The 14336-nt window shown below is 45.1% G+C and overlaps 1 protein-coding gene across 3 annotated transcripts in view; it reads left to right on the forward strand.

Annotated features, from left to right (window-relative positions):
- The first annotated feature begins 9942 nt into the window (after positions 1 to 9942).
- The window catches only part of CA6 (carbonic anhydrase 6), a 38816-nt gene continuing 34422 nt past the window's right edge, over positions 9943 to 14336 (forward strand). For all 3 annotated transcript variants that reach the window (XM_074380016.1, XM_074380017.1, XM_039474012.2), the window contains exon 1: positions 9943 to 10132. The gene's annotated coding sequence lies outside the window, so the exon portion shown is untranslated. The remainder of the gene's footprint in view (positions 10133 to 14336) is intronic.

Below are 14336 nucleotides of genomic sequence, written 5' to 3' on the forward strand. Positions count from 1 at the left end.
TAAGCCACTTTTAAGAATACAATATGATGACATTAAGTCCAGTCACAATGTTGTGCAACCATCACTGCAATCTATTTCTCGAACTTTTTCATCATTCCAATCTGAAACCCTGCATCCATCAAAAAATAACTCCCCATTCCCCTCTGTCTCCAGGCCCCGTTAACCACTATCCTACTTCCTGCCTCTATGAATATACCCGTTCCAGGTACTTCATGTAAGTGGAATTACATAACATCTGTTCTTTTGCGCCTGGTTTATTTCACTTAGAGTAATATTTCCAAGGTTCATCTTCATCATAGCATGTACCTCTCAGAATCTCATTAGCTAAAAGTGCATGACATGTCTACCTTTAGCCACAGAGGGGCTGGGAAGTGGGTGGCCATTTTATTTTTTATTTTATTTTGTTTTATTTTTATTTATTTATATTTGGATGGAGTCTTGCTCTGTTGCCAGGCTGGAGTGCAGTGGCACGATCTTGGCTCACCACAATCTCTGCCTCCAGGGTTCAAGAGATCCTCCTGCCTTAGCCTCTGGAGTAGCCGGGACTACAGGTGGGCACCACTATGCCCAGCTAATTTTTCGTATTTTAGTAGAGACTGGGTTTCACCACATTGGCCAGGATGGTCTAGATCTCCTGACCTCATGATCCACCCACCTCGGTCTCCCAAAGAGTTGGGATTACAAGGGTGAGCTACCACGCCTGGCCTCTTTTATTTTATTTTTAGTTATTTATTTTTTTGAGACAGAGTCTCTCTCTGTCCTCCAGGCTGGAGGGCAATGGCACCATCTGGGCTCACTGCAACCTCCGCCTCCCGGGTTCAAGCAATTCTCCTGCCTCAGTCTCCCACGTAGCTGGGATTACAGGTGCTTGCCACCACGCCTGGCTAATCTTTTGTATTTTTAGTACAGACAGGGTTTCACCATGTTGGCCAGGCTGGTCTTGAACTCTTGACCTCAAGTAGTCCTCCCACCTCAGCCTCCCAAAGTGCTGGGATTACAGGCGCGAGCCACGGCGCCTGGACCTGTTTTATTTTATTTTATTTTGAGACTCAGTCTTGCTCTGTTGTCCAGGCTGGAGTGCAGTGTTACTATCTCGGCTCACGGTGACCTCTGCCTCCTGGGTTCAAGTGATTCTCCTTCCTCAGCCTGCCGAGTAGCTGAAACTACAGGCATGGGCCACTGTGCCCGGCTGATTTTTGTACTTTCAGTAAAGAGAGGGTTTCACCATGTTAGCCAGCCTGGTCTTGAACTCCTGACCTCAGGTGATCTGCCAGCCTCGGCCTCCCAAAGTGCTGGGGTTACAGGTGTGAGCCACTGAGTCTGGCCTCATTTAATTTTTTTAATTTTTAAAATTGAGATGGGATCTCACTATGTTGCCTAGGCTGGCCTCGAACTCCTGGGGTCAAGCAATTCTCCTGCCACTGCCTCCCAAAGTGCTGTGATTACAGGCGTGAGCCACCATGCATGGCCAATTAATAACATTTTAATTTAAGTTGTATCTATTGAAAATTGCACAAATTATAAATGTACAGTTTGCAAAATCATCTCAAAAAAACACCCTTGAGTTCTTGGTTCAAAATTATGCCCAGCTTTCCCGGAGTCCCCTTCCAGTCATTTCCCACACTATCGGTCAGTTTTTCTCCATTTTGGAACTTTATAAAAAAAGAATCGGATTCTATTTATTCTTCTACGAGTGGCTTTTTTCATTCAGTATATTGTAAGGCTCATCTTGTTGCCTGTGGATGTAGCTAATTCATTCTATTGTATGAACATGGTACCTTTTATTTATCCATTATGCTATTAGTGGATATTTGGGTTGTTTCCAATTTGGGGCTATAATGAATTGGGTTGTTACGGAAATTCCTTTTTTTTTTTTTTTTGAAATGGGGTCTGTTGCCCAGGCTGGAGTGCAGTGGTATGATCTTGGCTCACTGCAACCTCTGCCTCCTGGGCTCAAGTGATCCTCCAGCCTCAGCCTCCAGAGTAGCTGGGACGACAGGCACGTGCCATTATGCCTGGCTAATTTTTGTACGTTTTGTAGAAACGAGGTTTTGCCATGTGGCTTGGGCTGGTCTCAAACCCCTGCCTACCTCAGCCTCCCATAGAGCTGAGATTACAGGTGTGAGCCACCATGCTAACCCATAAGCATTCTTGTATGTGTCTTTGTATAAAGTATCTGTACAAATGTACACATTCCTGCTGGGTGTACATCTATGAGCAGAACTGTTAGGTCATAGGGTTTGAATACATCAACTTTAGTAGATAGTGTTTTTTTGTTTTTTTGTTTGTTTTTTTGTTTTTTTTTTTAGAAAGAGAAAAAGAATAATAAGAAAAAGAATAAAGAAGAGGAAGAAAGAGAAAGAGGAAGAGGGAGAGAGAATGGGGGTATTGCTTTGTTGCCCGGGCTAGAATGCAGTCTAAATATGGGTATGCCTATAATTGTCCTTAATAATGGAGACATGAAAGAAAATGAGGGAAGAGAGTAATAAACAAGGAGCCAACCAACATTTCATTTAAACTTCTAAGTTGATATGATGTGGTACTGATAAGAGTGTATATTTTGTGTAAAGTGGAGAGTTCTATAAATGTTAATTACGTTTACTTGTTCCAGATCTGAGTTCAAGTCCTGGATATCGTTGTTAATTTTCTGTCTCATTGATCTGTCTAATATTAATGTTGAAGTCTCCCACTATTGTTGTGTGGGAGTCTAAGTCTCTTTATAAGTCTTGTATGTCTGGGTATTCCTGTATTGGGTGTGTATATATTTAGGACCTTTAACTCTTCTTGTTGTTGCATTGATTCTTTTATCATCATATAATGTCCTTCTTTGCTTCTTTTGATCTTTGTTGCTTTAAATACTATTTTATCAGAGGCAAAAATTGTAACTTCTGCTTTTTATTTATTTATTTTTACTCTCTGGTTAGTTGGTAAGTCTCTCTCCATCCTTTGTTTTGAGTCTTTGTGTATCCTTGAATGTGAGATAGGGCTGGATGCAGCATACAGTTTTAGTTTTTTGTCCAAATTGCTTGTCTTTGAATTGAGGAATTTAGTCAATTTAAATTTAGAATTAATAATGATATATGTGAGTTTAATACTGCCATTTGCCCATTAGTTGATGTAAATTCTTCATTATATTGATGTTCTTTACTTTTTGGTATTTTTTAAAAAGGCTGATACTGTTTGTTCCTTTCTATGTGTAGTGGTTCTTTCAGAAGTTCTTGTAAAGCAGGCCTGGTGGTGATGAATTCTCTGAGTGCTTGCTTGTTCACAAAAAACTTTATTTTTCCTTCACTTATGAAGCTTAGTTTGGCTGGATGTGAAATTCTTGGTTGAAAGTTCTTTTCTTTAAGGATGTTGAATATTGGTCCCCACTCTCTTCTGACTTGTAGGGTTTCTGCTGAGAGATCTGCTGTAAGTCTGATAGGCTTCCCTTTGTGGGTAACCTGACCTTTCTCTCTGGCTGCCCTTAGTATTTTCTCCTTCATTTCAACCCTGGTGAATCTGACGATTACGTGCCTTGGAGTTGCTCTTCTTGAGGAATATCTTTGTGATGTTCTCTGTATTACCTGGAGTTGAATATTATCCTGCCTTACTAAGTTGGGAAAATTTTCCTGAATAATATCCTGAAGCATATTTTCCAGCTTGGATTCATTCTCTTCGTCACATTCAGGTACACCTATCAAGCGTAGATTAGGTCTTTTCACATAGTCCCATATTTCTTGGAGACTTTGCTCATTCCTTTTTATCCTTTTTTCTCTAATCTTGTCTTCTAGTTTTATTTCATTAAGTTGGTCTTCGACCTCTGATATCCTTTCTTCTGCTTGATCAATTCGGCTGTTAAAACTTGTGCATACTTCACGTAGTTCTCATATTGTTTTTCAACTCCATCAATTCACTTATTTTCCTCTCTAAATTGTGTATTCTTGTTGACATTTCGTCAAACCTTTTTTCAAAGTTCTTAGTTTCTTTAGATTGTGTTAGAACAAGTTCTTTTAATTCACAGAAGTTTCTTATTATCCACGTTTTGAAGCCTGCTTCTGTAATTGGAACACACTCGTTCTCCGTCAAGCCTTGTTCCATTGCTGATGAGGAACTGTGATCCCCTGCTGAGGGAGAGGCGTTCTGATCTTGGGTATTCTCAGCCTTTTTTGACTGTTTTCTTCCCTTCGTTGTAGATTTATCCTTCTGTGGTCTTTATAATTACCGTCTTTGTAATTGGGTTTCTGAGTGGACGTCCAACTTATTGATTCTCAGCGCCGAAATCTGAGCAACCCACTGCACCGACTAAATCAGCGGCGTTAAGGTTGACGGTGCTTTTCTGACTCTGCACCGAGAACCGACGCTCCGAGGCGCCGGCAAAACCGCCTCGCCGGTCACAAGAGTCGCGCTGGCGACCCGTGGGGCTCCTCCGCTGGGAATCTCCTGGTGCGTGAGCAACAAGAATTCATGTGAGGTGTGGCGTCCTCTCGTTCTTTGCGTTTTCACTGGGAGCTACAATCCCGAGCTGCTAGGGATCAGCCATCTTGGATCTCTCTCCTAGATAGTGTTTTTCAAAGTGGCTGAACCTATTTCTGGCACTCTCACCAGCAATGTATGAGAGTTTGTATTGTTTTGCAATCTTGCTAACATTTGGTATTGTCAGTGTGTTAGTCTGTTTTCACACTGCTAATAAAGACATACCTGAGACTGGGTAATTTATACATGAAAAAAGTTTAATGGACTCACAGTTCCACGTGGCTGGGGAGGTCTCACAATCATGGTGGAAGGCAAGGAGGAGCAAGTCATGTTTTACATGGATGGCAGCAGGCAAAGACAGAGTTTGTGCAGGGGAACCCTGTCTTATAAAACCACCAGATCTCGTGAGACTTATTCCCTCTCATGAGAATAGCATGGGAAAGACCCTCCCCCATGATTCAATTACCTCCCACTGTGTCCCTCCCACAACATGTGAGAATTGTGCCAGCTTCAATTCAAGATGAAATTTGGATGGAGACACAGCCAGATCATATCGGCCAGGTTTTTAAAGTTTTGCCAGCAGGGTGAGGGTGACTTTGTAGTGTTATCACTATGGCTTTAATTTTCATTTCTCTTGTCACTAAAGAGGTTGAACCTCTTCAGATGTTAATTGGCCATCTGGAAATCCTCTTTTGAAAGGTACCGTGAGTCTTGGCCTATTTGACTATAAGCTGGATTTTTTTTCTCACTTATTTGTAAATGTTCTTTATATATTCTGGATATGGGTCATTTGTTGGTTATATGTACCGAAAATACCTTCTCCTACTAGGGGGCTTGACTTGGTTTGATATGTTTTGATGAACTAAAGTTTTTAGTTTTTCTTTTTTGCGGGGTATAGATGGGGTCTTGCTATGTTGTTCAGGCTGATCTTGAACTCCTGGCCTCAAAATCTGCCTTGGCCTTCCAAAGTGCTGAGAACAGGTGAGAGCTACCATGCCCCCTTGAGATTTTAATTTTTGTGTTGCTCAGGTAATCTCTTTTTAAAATATTCTGTTTAAGAAATTCTTTTATCTTTTTGAGACGGAATCTCACTCTGTTGCCCAGGCTGGAGTGCTGTAGTGTAGTGGCACAATCTTGGCTCACTGCAACCTCTGCCTCCTGGGTTCAAGCAATTCTCCTGCCTCAGCCTCCTAAGTACCTGAGATTATAGGCGTGCACCACCACATCCGGCTAATTTTTGTATTTTTTATTAGAGATGGGGTTTTGCCAGTTGGCCAGCCTGGTCTTGAACTCCTGACCTCAGGTGACCTGCTCGCCTTGGCATCCTAAAGCTCTGGGATTCCAGGCATGAGCCACTGTACCCAGCCCTGTTAAATAATTTCTTAAAAAAAAAAAAAGAAAGAAGTTATTTTACTAAAGAATTTCTCTGTGCTACTCAGAGACTGAAGAAAAAAATTATTGCCAATTCCCTCATTTATTCAGGTATTGAATTTCTCTCAATAGTCTTTGGCCAGGTGTGGTGGCTCACACCTGTAACTTCACACTTTGGGAGGCTGAGGCAGGCAGGTGAGTTGAGCTCAGGAGTTCCAGACCAGTCTGGGAAACATGGCAAAAACCCATCTGTACAAAAATGCAAAAAAATTAGTTGGATGTGGTGACGCATGCCTATAATCCCAGCTTCTCAGGAGGTTGAGGCAGGAGGATTGCTTGAGCCCAGGAAGTAGAGGCTGTAGTGAGCCAAGATCATGCCACTGCACTCCAGTCTGGGTGGCAGAGTGAGACCCTGTCTAAGGTAATAATAATCTTTTATTTGAGTTATTCATGGGTGTCTGATGTTTTCTGATGCCATTATAAAATGGTATAATTTTTTAAGGAGAGACTTAATTTTAGTATAGTTTTAGATTTTCAGAAAAGTTACAAAGACTGTGCAGCATTCTTGTAGTGGTATAATTTTTAAAATTAAAAAAATTTACATTAAGTTTTCTAATTGTTGCTATTTTATAGAAATACAATTGTATTTTGTATACTGATTTTTTTTTGAGACAGAGTCTCTTTCTCTCTGTTACATCTTTCTTATTTTTAGATCAATATGCTGAAAGTTTGCTGGGTGCAGTGGCTCATGCCTATAATTCCAGCACTTTGGGAGGTCAAGGCAGCCATCACTTGAGCCCAGGAGTTGGGAACCAGACTGGGCAGCATAGTGAGACCTCATTTCTAAAAAAAATTTAAAAATTAGTTGAGGGTAGTGGAGTATACCTGTAGTCCAAGCTATTTGGGAGGTTGAGGCAGGAGGATCACCTGAGCTTGAGATTTTGAGGATGTAGTGAGCTTTGATCATGCCATTGCACTCCAGCCTGAGTGACAGAGTAAGACTCTGTCTCTAAGAAAAAAGAAATATGGGGCTGGGGCGTGGTGGCTCATGCCTGTAATCCCAGCCCTTTGGGGCAGATCATGAGGTCAGGATTTTGAGACCAGCCTCCTCAACATAGTGAAACCCCGTCTCTATTAAAATTACAAAAAATTAGCCAGGCGTGGTGGCAAGTGCCTGTAATCTTAGTTACTCAGGAGGCTGAGGCAGAAGAATGGCTTGAACTCTAGCCCTGGCAACAGTGCAAGGCTCCGTCTCATAAAAGAAAAGAAATGAAAAGAAAAAAATACGATAGAGGTTTGTGTGGGGACTAAGTAAAAAACTGAATATTTCTTTCTTTCTTTCTTTTTTTTTTTTGAGACCGAGTTTCACTCTTGTTACCCAGGCTGGAGTGCAATGGCGCGATCTCAGCTCACCGCAACCTCCGCCTCCTGGGTTCAGGCAATTCTCCTGCCTCAGCCTCCTGAGTAGCTGGGATTACAGGCACGCGTCACCATGCCCAGCTAATTTTTTGTATTTTTAGTAGAGACGGGGTTTCACCATGTTGACCAGGATGGTCTCGATCTCTTGACCTCATGATCTACCCACCTCGGCCTCCCAAAGTGCTGGGATTATAGGCGTGAGCCACCACGCCCGGCCAAAAAAATTGAATATTTCTTTTCTTTTTTTCTGAGACGGAGTCTCACTCTGTTGCCCAGGTTGGAGAGCATTGGCGCTATCTTGGCTCACGCAACCCATGCCTCCCGGGTTCCAGCGATTCTACTGCCTCAGCCTCTCAAGTAGCTGGGATTACAGGCATGTGCCTGGCAATTTTTGGATTTTTAGACTCCTGACCTCAGGTGATCTGCTTGCCTTGGCCTCCCGAAATGCTGGGATTATAAGCCTGAGCTGCCGCGCCGGGCCACAGGACTGTATTTCTGATGCGGAGCTTCCCTCTGCTTGCAAAACTGTGATTCAGCCAAAAGTTACCTCTTGTATCTTGAGTGAATGAGGCCACATTCAAGGAGTGTTGGTCCCACGAGCTACTCACAGGCTGACCACATTGGAGATATATATATATATATATTTTTTTTTTTTTTGAGACAGGGTCTCACTCTGGTGCCCAGGCTGGAGCACAGTGATGTGATCTCAGCTCACTGCAACCTCTGCCTTCTGGGTTCAAGCGATCCTCCCACCTCAGCCCCCCAAGTAGCCAGGTCTACAGGTGCGAACCACCACACCTGGATAATTTTTGTATTGTTTGTAGAGATGGGTTTTGACCATGTTGCCCAGGCTGGTCTTAAACTCCTGAGCTCAAGTGATCCACCCGCCTCAGCCTCCCAAAGTGCCAGGATTACAGTCATGAGCCATGGAGCCCAGCTCACACTGGGTCTTTGACTCCTCTTCTCTCTTCATTGTTCTGCAGGTTACCAGGACTTTTCCAGTCTGGTCAGCTACTCTGATCATATCACTGTGACCATTAAGAGCTCAGAAAAAGTACCTAGCAATTGTGCATTCTCTGGACAGCCTCGCTCTTGTACATTTGGTTCCTCTATGACCCTCTTCATTCCTGGTATATTTCATGATACTGCTGAGTTATTACTCTGTTTTTTGAAGTCTAAATCCAATTTTCAGCAACTCATGGTTTAATTTAGCTTGGTAATTTTCTGTATCTTTGTGGTAGGCTGAATAACGCCCCCCACAAAATGTCCACATCCTAATCCCCTGGAACTGTGAGTGTAACACTACAGGGCAAAGGGGACTTGCAGATGTGATTAAGGATCTGGAGATAAGATCATCTTGGATTATCTGGGAAGACCTTAATTGTGATCACCATAATATGAGGGAGGTCAAAAAGATCAAATGAGGAAGTGGTGGGGGGGGGGCAGTTAGAGACTGATTAGGCAGATAGAGAAGGAGGGTCTTTGGAGAAGGACAGAGAGGGACAATGTTCAAAGGAACAACCGCAGAACAGCATCTACACTGCCTTTACAGCTAAGGGGAAGAAATGCGGTTAAGCATTTCCCCTTGTGCCAGGATGTTGCTCAAAAGTGACTGTCCCAACTTAGGCACAGGTGCAATAAATCAACCTAAATGTCCTTTCCTTGACCCAGTTCATTCTAATGTCATTAACATAACATTAGTATTGTGGTTTTAGCCCCCTGGTGAGTTTTGTTTAGGCATTCATGGGTAATAACCAAGATGGAGTCACTCTGACCAATTCCGGCATGTGCAGACGCAACACCTTTAGGAGGGAATTTTAATCCTCCCATTTGAACAAAACCCACGGAAGACTTCCTGGCTTCTGCCACATGAAAGACACAGAACTCGGCTCCATTTCTGGTCACCTGCTTTCAGGACCCCTCTCTTTGCTGAGAGTTTCCCTTTTGTTTAATAAATCCTACCCTATTCTTTTCTTTTTTTGAGACGGAGTCTCGCTCTTGTTACCGAGGCTGGAGTGCAATGGCGCGATCTCGGCTCACCGCAACCTCCGCCTCCTGGGCTCAGGCAATTCTCCTGCCTCAGCCTCCTGAGTAGCTGGGATTACAGGCACGCGCCACCATGCCCAGCTAATTTTTGTATTTTTGGTATAGACGGGGTTTCACCTTGTTGACCAGGATGGTCTCGATCTCTCGACCTCGTGATCCACCCGCCTCGGCCTCTCAAAGTGCTGGGATTACAGGCTTGAGCCACCGCGCCCGGCCAATCCTACTCTATTCTACACACTTTTTGCTGTCTGTGTGCCTTATTCTTCTTGGTCATTGAATAAGAACTTGGACCTAGCTGTACTAGGGACTAAGCAACTACAAAGGAAGCAAAGGATGGAGTGAGTCAAGGAAGAGGCCATGAGCCAAGGAATGCAGGTGACCACTAGAAGCTGAAAAACGCAAGGGAACAAATGGTCCCCTCAGAGCCTCTGAAGGAGCCAGCCCTGCCCACATCTTGACTTTAGCCTAGTGAAAATGATTTTGAATTTCTGACCTTTAGATCTGTAAGAGAATGAATTTGTGTTGTTTTAAGCACAGAGTCTTTGGCAGTTTGATACGGCAGCAGGAAACCAATACAGTTCTCTGCTTGCATAATTGGTCCCTTAGACGTGGGGGGCGGGTGAGGACTCATTACCGATTTGACCAGGGAAGGGTGGGTTTGACCTGCTTATTGACCAGGGAAGGGTGGAGCTGAAAGACGTACAAACCTGCTTTGCAGATATAAACTAGGGGTGGAGCATACTGAAGAGATATAAGCAAGACTTTGGCCTCCTCCAAGAAGTAGAAGGTAGAGCTAGCAGGAAATACAAACAGAACATCCAATTCTCGTGGCAGGAGGACGGTGAGTTTGCTCGGAGAGGAGGCATAGAATGTTGATGGCAGGCTGAGCTGTAAATATTTGTATGTATTTGGTTCCTATTTTGCTTGTACCTAAATTAATGATAGAAAAGAGGATTTCCACTAGGGTTTTGTGTTGATTGTTCTTGGATGTGGGTTACTGGGACCCGGTGGGGAAGAGAACAGAGACATAAGAGATGCCTGTCGGGAGACTCCCCTACCCAACAGGTGCTGAATTCTAGGGGGATGCATGAGGACGGAGATGCTCTTTAAGACTGGGGAATTCACCACCAAGGAGGCTGGTGGGAGAAAGCAAGGGCACCCCCGTGGAGTTGGGACTGACTGTGGCTGGATATTGTGCAAGTAGGTTAGTTCACACAACGACTTATTTGTGTCGATGCTCCATTTATATGGATATAAAAAGTCAGAAAGGAAATGGAAATTTGTGAGTTTAGCTTGGAAGCGCTGAAGGTGTTTCAGGGTGTGTGTATTTTAGGCAGTGGCTGGTCTCCGGGCTGTTGGATCAGCTCTATCCATTCTTCTTATACAGATAATTCTAAGAAGTGTGGTCATCTGGTTTCTGCCAAACAGATGAGGAAGCCAGGAGAAAAGAACAGGAAGAAACCCTAAGAGGCAACAGCTGGAAGCCTGTGTTAGAAATGCTGACAATAGCCCGGGCACAGTAGCTTATGCCTGTAATCCCAGCACTTTGGGAGGCTGAGGCAGGCAGATCACCTGAAGTTAGGTGTTTGAGACCAGCCTGGCCAACAGGGTGAAACGCTGTCTCCACTAAAAATACAAAAATTAGCCAGGTGTGGTGGCATGTGCCTATAATCCCAGCTACTTAGAATCCTGAGGCAGGAGAAGCGATTGAACCTGGGCAGTGGAGGTTGCAGTGAGCTGACATCGCGCCAGTGCAGCCTGGGCAACAAGAGTGAAACTCCATCTTAAAAAAAAAAAAAAAAAAAGGAAATGCTAAGAATGAAAAAACAAATCAATACACACTCCAGCTGCTCCTGCGCTCAACCCTTCCCAAGAACCTCCCAATCTCCCTAGAGTCCGCCAATCCAGGGTTAACTCCTGGCAGAGCTGGGAGCTTCCAGACTCTTCTCCATACCAAGTCTGGCTTCTGTCCTGATTGGTTATGTCCTGGCCTTATGGATGTTAATAATCTGGATATTACCTATGAGCAGAGTTAGTAATCAAGTAAGCTAGCTAATTTTCCCCTCTCAATATCTGGTGAAAGAAATCTAAAATCATTATAGTTAGGGCTCATTTCTTTTCTCTTTTCTTTTTTTTTTTTTTTTTTTTTTGAGACAGAGTCTCGCTCTTGTTGTTCTGGCTGGAGTGCAGTGGCGCGATCTCAGCTCACTGCAACTTCCACCACCCTGGTTCAAGCAATTCTCCTGCCTCAGCCTCCCAAGTAGCTGGGATTACAGGCACGCACCACCATGCCCAGCTAATTTTTGTATTTTTAGTAGAGAAGGAGTTTCACCATGTAAGCCAGTGCTGGTCTCGAACTCCTGACCTCAGGTGATCTGTCCACCTTGGCCTCCCAAAGTGCTGGGATTATAGGCATGAGCCACCTTGCCCAGTCAGGGGTCGCTTTTGCAGGGAGAATTACATGTATATGTCATAGGCCCAGTGGTCATCAATGTATTACAATGCAGGAGGGTAACTGATGTCACATTAGTGGGACTCAGTCATTAAGAAAAGTTTAATCTTGTTCAGCTTTATCTCTTTAAAAAGGAGGCAAAGGTTTGGTACACTTTTGAGCTTTTAATCATCTTGGTGCTTGTATAGGATTGAGCCTGTAACCGTCTAGAACTTGCTTGTTTAGAGTGACTCATTCTTCAGAATTCCAGAGAGCTCACCCTCCTGCAGGAAACAGAACAATAGCCTGTCTGTGTTACTTACAGCCAAAATATGCATATTCTTTTTCTTTTTATTTTTGTTTTTATTTTTAAGATGGAGTCTCACTCTGTCACCCAGGCTGGAGTGCAATGGTGTGATCTCAGCTCACTGCAACCTCCGCCCAACGGGTTCAAGCAATTCTCCCACCTCAGCCTTATGAGTAGCTGACATTACAGGCACCTGTCACCGCACCTAATTTTTGTATTTTTAGTAGAGACAGGGTTTCACCATCTTAACCAGGCTGGTCTTGAACTTCTGACCTCATGATCCACCTACCTCGGTCTCTCAAAGTGCTGAGATTACAGGCATGAGCCACCGCGCCCGGCCAAAATATGCATATTCTTGTGTAGCCAGACTCATTCTTTTACGCTGGTCCTGTGCTCACCTGGGCTGATGGAGCCTTCACTAGTCATCTGGTCCTGTCCCTGCTCACCTGGGCTGATGGTGCCTTTCTGCCCACCCAGGCTGGCCATGCTTCTCTGCCCCCTTCTATTTCCTTGCCTCAGTGGGCTTGCCAAGGAGCAGTGATAGGACCAAAGAAGAACAAAGGCTCCTTTCTCCCTTTGACCTTATGTTGTAATGATAATGATACGCTTGTCAGCGCGTCTCAGCCAGCCACTCCAACCATAGGTCCTAGAAAAATAGGAGTTTAGAATTAAAAACACAACCTTGATCAGCTGAGGATGTGGCTGGATGAAGGCAGAAGGAAGCTCAGAGCGTAGAGAGACATACTAAAAATAACAGCAACAAACACAGACCGGACATAGAGCATGCACCTGTAGTCCCAGCCACTTGGGTGGGGGGAGGGGTATGGGACGGGGAGCACAGGTCGCTGAGGTGTGAGGATCACCTGAGCCCTGGGAGGCTGCAGTGAGCCATGATTACACCACTGGCCTCCAGCCTGGGCAGCAGAGTGAGACCCTGCCTCAAAAGGAAAACCAAAAAACAACAAAAACCCAACAGCAACAATAACAAAAGCAAACCCAAGCAAACAGCGTGCCTCCCAAATCCAAGAAGCAGACTCACGCTCAAAGGTGATGGAAAATTTCAGGGTTGAAGAAGACAATGAGTCAGAATTTAGGCTTCTGACCATACCTGATTCTGGGTCCAGTATGTCCTTGGCAGGGTGCCGCACAGTAGAGGGAGGGGACCCTTTCTCTAGTAATGTCCCCTCGTTGGCAGATGGCCTTGCTACTCCAAGAGCCCACCATCTGATCTGACCCCCTATTGCCCTAATTACGCACTTTCACACCGATTCTCAACACCAGCTAGGTCAACAGGCTGCTAACCAGCCCAGGCTCTTGCCTGAGTGAAAGGAGAAACCAGGGCAAAGCTTCAGATGGGATGGGCGGATATGCCGCATGGGGCTCTGCGGTGGGGCTGCTGGCATCACAACCTCACATACACAGTATGTGCACTGTGTTTTTTTTTGTTTGTTTTAAACGGAGTCTCGCTCTTGTCATCCAGGCTGGAGTGCAGTGGCATGATCTCTGCTCACTGCTACCTCTGCCTCACGGGTTCAAGCAATTCTCATGCTTCAGCCTCTGGAGTCGCTGGGACTACAGGAGCATGCCACTATGCCCAGCTAATTTTTTTTTGTATTTTTAGGAGAGATGTGGTTTCACCGTATTAGCCAGGATGGTCTTAATCTCCTGACCTTGTGATCCTCCCATCTCGGTCTCCCAAAGTGCTGGGATTACAGGTGTGAGCCACCGCTCCCAGCCGTGCACTGTGGTTTAAGGGACTGTGTGAGGCAAGAGAAGTCCCAGGGCTCTCCTGGGAAGCCCCAGATGCTCAGTGCAAGCAGAGACCCATGGGCTGGGGGCTGCCAGGAGTGGTGAGCCCTCTCCATTCACCGGGTTCTCCCCCGAGCACCCCTCTCTCTGACTCCCCAGGGCCCTTCCTCCCTCTCTGGGTAGTCTCCCCCTCCCCCAGGGCCCAGGCTTTTTCGGAGCTCCTTCCCACTCCAGCTCCCCCAACGTGGGCTCATCCGGGCCTCCCAGGCTTCCATGACATCCTGACACTTCGGTCTCTGCCCACCTGCCGTTCCCTGATCCTTTCTGGGTCTCCCAATTCAGATTCCCAAGAAAAACGTCGGATGGCAGAGTCCGTGTTTTCTTGCCAGTTTGATGTCCAGGGTCCTCCCCGGGTTTGTAAAGAGTTTTGCTCTTCTCAGCTGAGGTGGGGTCTTGTGATTTACAAGGTGGGCCTTTCTGAAGGGCTGGGGGTCAGCAGGTGGCCGTCACTGATTTAGCAAGGACAGGAGAGTGGGCTTCTCATTTCTGCAAAGAAAT

This window comes from Saimiri boliviensis, chromosome 11 (assembly GCF_048565385.1).
Source record: "Saimiri boliviensis isolate mSaiBol1 chromosome 11, mSaiBol1.pri, whole genome shotgun sequence".
Lineage (NCBI taxonomy): Eukaryota > Metazoa > Chordata > Mammalia > Primates > Cebidae > Saimiri > Saimiri boliviensis.